The following is a 6,591-nucleotide window of genomic DNA, read 5'->3' on the forward strand; positions in this document are numbered from 1 at the left end:
CTCCTCCCAGCGCTAAGGAGCTAAGCTAACGCCTACGTTTTACTTAAAAGAGCACGTCACCTGTTTTCAACATTATCTTCATGTAATTGGTCCTCATTAACGCTCATTATAAGACGGCACCATTTCTGTCCTCTCACTCTGTGTCTCAGAAGAGGACAAGTGGACAGCTCAGAAACCTGACCTACCAGTGACATCATAGGCAGGTTTGGTCAAATCAAACAGGATTTCAAACTATTTTTTGTTACACATTGGGTGCCAAAACCGGGAATCTCCGGTTTTATTTTTTTTGCAAAAAACTCCATATTTCCTTAACTTTTTACAGTGGGGAAAACGAGTCATTTTCGATCCGAGATCCCTCCGCCATGGTGACTCGCGTGAGAGATGTTATTGTTCCAGGCGTTAGCCAGGACCATCCACCATCGTGCACGCATATATTGTTTACAATCGGGGTGCTCGTCGTGGAGTCTGCAGCTGTAAACAGCGTACCGCTACAAACGGTGAGATCTCTGGCACTCAAAGTCACTTTTTTAATACAACTCTGGCACCAAACGTGTTAATGGCTTCTATATCAGCATGCTTTCCAGGAAGAGAAAGGCTGTATAGTAGTTTCTATTAGCTTGGAATCCCCATCGATGATGTAACTGGTAGGTCAGGTTTCTGGACTGTCCACAGTCCTCCTCTGAGACACAGAGTGAGTAGAGACAGAAATGGTGTCATCTCATGATGAGCGTTAATGAGGACCAATTATATGAAGATAACGTTGAAAATGGGTGATGCGCTACATAAACTGTGCGTGACACCCGCGGGGCAACTACGTATAAAGTCAGGCGTAACACCGCAAGGAACGCCGACTGAGCCCCCCCCTCCCCTCCCCCCCATGCTCACTCACACATACTGTTTACATTCTAATCACGACATCACGCCTCTCGGAGGCTATACAAGAGGCCTTTGGGGGGCGCTATAACGTTGATGGTCAACGAACGGGCTAACGACCCGGGTCCGAAAAGGAAGTTCCGATCTCTATATATATACCTTCTAAGGCAGTGGTTTTCAACCAGTGGTCCTTGAGGGAGTACCAGGGGGTCCCCAGCAAAATTAGTTAACATATAGCGTCACAATCATTTTTAACCACTTAGCTTTGGCTATTAAAAAATAGCAGATATACAAGCTCATAGCGCGGCACCAAGTGCCGCGCTATGAGCTTGTAGATCTGCTCTTTTTGAAAATCCTTGAAAAAGTGTGCATATCTTTGAATATTTATATTTTTCAAAGCGAAAATTAACTGATATCTTTGCTTCTGGGGGTCCCTGGCACAAAACATTTTCAAATGGGGGTCCGCGGCCAAAGGTATATCAATTTAGGGGTCCTTGGCATGAAAAAGGTTGAAAACCACTGTTCTAAGGGAATCCAAAGGTAGTGAATGATAAATGAGCACAAAGACCTCTCGCAGAGCCATTCTGCAGGGTGACAGTAGCACTTGTATTTTATTGATAAAGAAATGTGTCAAAGCACAAGTCAAGTTGAAAAGCCTAAATTCTTCCTCAATTCTTTGTGCGGGTAAAAATAGAACAGTTCTACTGTTGGTGGTCCGAGCAGGACCCCTTTGAGGGGAACGACCCAGTGGTGGAAGAAGTACTCAAGAGTTTTTACTTAATAGAAATACTCTGTTACGAGTAAAAAGTACTGCATTTAAACCTTTTACTTGAGTAAATGTACAAAGATATTGGCATCAAATGTACCAAAGTAAAAGTAATCCTTATCAATGGCCCATTTCACAATTTTTCTGACAAACTCTTTCGAAAATAGCCGATCTATAAGCTCACAACGCGGCACATCACAACGTGTTGTGAGCTTGTAGATCGTCTGTTTTTGGATGGTCTATGTATGGGGCACCGATGGCCTAGCCCTAGCGGTTAAGGCGCATACCACATTTAGGCTCTATTGCAGCGAGTCACGGGTTCGATTCCCGAGCCTGATGGCCTGTTGCTGCGTGTCTCTCTCTCACTGTTTCCTGTATCTGAATAAAGGCAGAAAAAGTCCCACAAATATTAAATAGGGCTTAATGTTTTGTAATAATAATCACAAATTGACAAAGTAACTGATGTTTTCAAATAATCGTAGTGGAGTAAAAAGTACAATAGTTGCCTCTGAGATGTAGTGGACTGGAAGTATAACATTTTGAGACATTTTTAAATACTCAAGTAAAGTCAAAAATACCAAAAAATTGCACTTAAGTACAAATACTTGAGTAAATGTACTTATTTACTTTCCACCACTGGTTAAATCCTTTGGTAGCACTTGGGTCTGCGGTGGGCAGGCCTCCCCTCGAGTTGGTCAAGGTGAGATTCAGGAGGGAATTGAAACGATATAAAGGAATGAATTGTTAATCAAAAAAATACTTGAAAGCTCAGGGACCAAGAGTAAAAATAATTATGAGAGTATTATAATGAAAATTGCACACATTTTTCATTCCTCCTAGAACATAAAAAGCTTCAAATTAATTTTGACCATTCTCACGTTTTAAAAACGAGCCACATATTTTTCCCCTCCTTCACGTTTTGTTTTTTGAAAAAACTGTCTCCACTGCCGTCTGTAAATTAAATGTTTTACTTTGTCGATCCTGTTTCTGCACTTTGCCTGCTACAAGTTGCATGCTTATAAAAAAGAAAAGAAAAAAAATCAAGCACTGTCATGTGGTACCTACCTATATGAATGGTTTATTTTTTAGATTTTTTTTTGTTTTGTTTGTTTTTCTGCTGTTGTTGGTTGTTGAGTTATTATTTTGGTGCGTTGCTTTATTTCTCTCTGGAGCACAGTGTCAGTAATTAGATTGAGGAGGGGGACTGTTTTGTAGCGGATGGGGGAGATAGTTGGACCTCCATGGTGGTTCAGTATAGACACAAGATGAAGACAACTGCTCGGGTCGTATAGACGGTTTCAAACTTGACCACAATAACAATAACAACGGCGGAACCAAATGACAAGCAGACAGGTCTACGAAAACAAGCCCCAAAAGAAGCGAGTAGGTCACATGATCACACACACAGGTCACATGATCTCTCACACAGGGTCCGACGCAAAATGACTTTATATTGCATCAAAATCAGCTGAACGACTTTAACCCTATATATACATTAGCTATTTGAAAATAGCAGATGTACAAGCTCACAACGTTGTGAGCGTTGTGAGCGTCGTTGAGCAGTTTTCTGATACGGTCTAAAGCGGATATATTATCCACGGCAGAAAGTAGAGCGCATATCGATATATCCTGTGCTTCTCCTAAAATGATTCCCCATTCCCCCATAGGGCATAGCAGTGCCCTAGCAGTGCCCTATTTTCTGGTTCCGATCGAGACCCCATTCATTTTTCCCATAGAGATTTCCAAAAATATTTATATCAATTATTTTAAGCCTAGAATCAAGCCATCCAGGATCCTGGTGAATCATGACCATAAAACGTTTGATTCTGTGAAAAAAAGAATATTTGAAAACCGCAACACAAAGGGTATTTATTAAATATAGAAATACAATATTATTTTTTTTTTTCTTCACAGAATCAAATGTTTTATGGTCATGACTCATCAGGATCCTGGATGGCTTGATTCTAGGCTTAAAATAATTGATATCAATATTTTTTATATTTTTCACAACGCCTCACAACGCCTCGCGCTGCGAGGCGTTGTGAGCTTGTGAGCTTGTAATCGGCTAATTTCGGACTCATGTAGAGGGAAAAAGAGCAGACCAAGTACAGAGCCAACGGTCAAGTTGACTGAATATTGAGGGTTTAAAAAGGTCAACTGTCTGAAAATACACATTAACATGAATCCAGCTATCTATGAAATCTATGAAAAAAGTTTAATCTGCAACACAAATTTTATACATTATGTAGTGGGGGAGTCCCTGTTTCATCTCTCTCTAGGCTAAGGGGTCCTTGGCCTGAAAAAACGTTGAAGACCCCTGGTTTAGAGACTGACTTGTGAGTCTAGGTTGAAACCGTCTATAGGTGGAGGCATTAGCCTACACGTCGTCATCATCACCATCATCATTTTCATCACTTTGTGGATCTGTCATCAGCATAGTCTCTGCCTTCACCCGGCTTACTAAGCTAGTAGAACTGATGTGTATTAGCGAGTCCCCACTTTCATCCACTGACATTTTTCTTTCTTTCTTTCTCTCTCTCTGTTTATCAGTGTTAAAATGTTAAAGCAAGCGTTTGCGGAAAACGATGACAATGTGAAAGCGAAAAAGAGTCGATATAAAGGAGAGTTATCACACAAAATGACAACACAATCCTGGACGATTAAAAAAATTATATACGACAATTTTATTTGACCAAAATATTCCCCAAGGAAACAAATGTGATTCTAATTGTATGTTGATGCAAATGTGTGTTATGTACAAAAACAAAAGAGAAAGAACAATAAATATATCATCGGTGTCAAGAAATCTATCTTTTACTATTTATGTTTTAATTGTGTATTTTTGGAATGACTTTAAAAACTGGTGACACAATTTGCAAAACAGCTTACGATGTAAATTTAATTGTTCCGTTTTTTTGGTTTGTTGTTTTTTGGAGCCATGAAGCTACGGTGCATAGAGAAATCCCCCATTGGTGACTGAGAGGGTAGAAATGGAACCTTATGGGACCTTATGGGTCCATTTGATTCCATTTGTAACAGTCTCAGAGTTAAAGGTGCTTTGAGTGATATTTTTTTAGGTAAAAACAAAATGTTTATTGCTATAAAGTTAAAGCTCTATATTCTGAGCGTAATTGTTGCTATCGAGTATTTGATCTGTTCTCCAGCTCTTTAGTTAACAGATTTTTTTTTTTTTCAGGTGGTTTGCCAATTTCATCCAATCAGGAGAGAGCTTTTGAGCTTACATTTTATAGTGTCATCACTCAGGAGAGAACCCCACAAAGATCATTGATCAGTTCCCCCCTTTAAAGTTTCATCACTTTCACTTGTTCATCCTGTATCCTGTATGAGTTCTCTCCTGATTGCATACAATTGGTATCCCGAGCGGAAAATCTATTTTCTGTTTACTAAAGACCCATGTTACTGAACAAACACTCTATAGCAATGCTTACTATCTGAATATAGAGCCATCTAACACTTATTTTAACAAAAAATAAACAAGTAAATCACTCACTGCACCTTTTACCATTTGTAACTCTGAGAGCTGGTACAAATGAACAAATGGTCCAATCATTTGGACCATTTGGTTCCATTTGTGCCCTCTCAGAGTTAAACGAACCCTCGGGATTTGGCTGTGGACGGTGTGTTCTTTGAAAGCCCAGCTAAGTTTAATGTGGCAGCTAATGTTGTGTGTTTGCTATTCTTCAGACTTCCTACAGGGTCTTGTACTCAAAGCGTGTAATTAAGTGCTAAGTGCAAAAGATTGTAATGTTTTATATCAAGATTACTATTCATGAAAATGTCAGTCAAGTTTATACTTTTGTAATAAAGTGGCACTTTAAAAACAAAAAGACCTTTTATGTCATAGTCTGACTCATTAAAAGCCAAAATTTGAAAGAGAAGCGATATTGCCCCTAAAATATTTTCTCTGTAATAATGAGTATGTTCTCGTAGCCTTATGCCCTAACATAATCAAACACAATTAAACATTATTAAACTCAATTAAACAGCCCCATGGCCATTTTGAAGAGTTTGCACTGCCATCTAATACAAAATGATCAAAGTGTAATCATTTAATCTAAATATAAAATATGATTCTAAATATCTACATCTGACCTCAAAGCCTGCCTGTAGATTCATGTCTTCGGTATTCAACACAAAGGTTCTGAGTGATAAATACATATATATATGATTTATATACATTTATTAAGAATATCGAAAGCACAAATGAGCAATATTCCATGTTATTTATACAGACAATTAATGTTATTCATTTTTTTTATTTACTCATCTTGTGTATTATGTAAATATCTTTCATATTCAATCAGGTCTTTTGTGTACAATCTCACAAGCTCATTTCACAGGTCTTTCTCTCTCTTTGTGTGTGTGTGTGTGTGTGTGTGTGTGTGTGTGTGTGTGTGTGTGTGTGTGTGTGTGTGTGTGTGTGTGTGTGTGCGTGCGTGTGAGAGAGTAGCCTATCCATGTATTTTTCATCTGCATGAATGTGTGTAGTGTCTGTGTGTGTGTATTGTCTCTCTGTGTGTATTGTCTGTGTGTATTGTTTGTGTGTGTGTGTGTGTGTGTGTGTGTGTGTGTGTGTGTGTGTGTGTGTGTGTGTGTGTGTGTGTGTGTGTGTGTGTGTGTGTGTGTGTGTGTGTGTGTGTGTGTGTGTGTGTGTGTGCGCGCGCGCGTGTGTGCCTGTGCATGCGTGCGTCTGTTCACATGAGTGTGAGAGTACAGGGGTCTGTGTCTGTGTAGCTGTAGAAAAAAAAATAGGTCACCCCTTAAAACAAAAAGCTTGCAGTCAACATGGCAACCGTCTGCTGAATTCTCATTGGTGGCCTTGTTTCCATAGCAACAGGTTAACCTTGAGGCAGTAGTCACATGGACCAGTGAAGTCTTGTGCCGTCTTGAAGATACGCGTGGTCACATGACCTGTGATCACCCTGACACAG

This window comes from Gymnoscopelus braueri (assembly GCF_963280865.1).
Source record: "Gymnoscopelus braueri genome assembly, chromosome: 12".
Lineage (NCBI taxonomy): Eukaryota > Metazoa > Chordata > Actinopteri > Myctophiformes > Myctophidae > Gymnoscopelus > Gymnoscopelus braueri.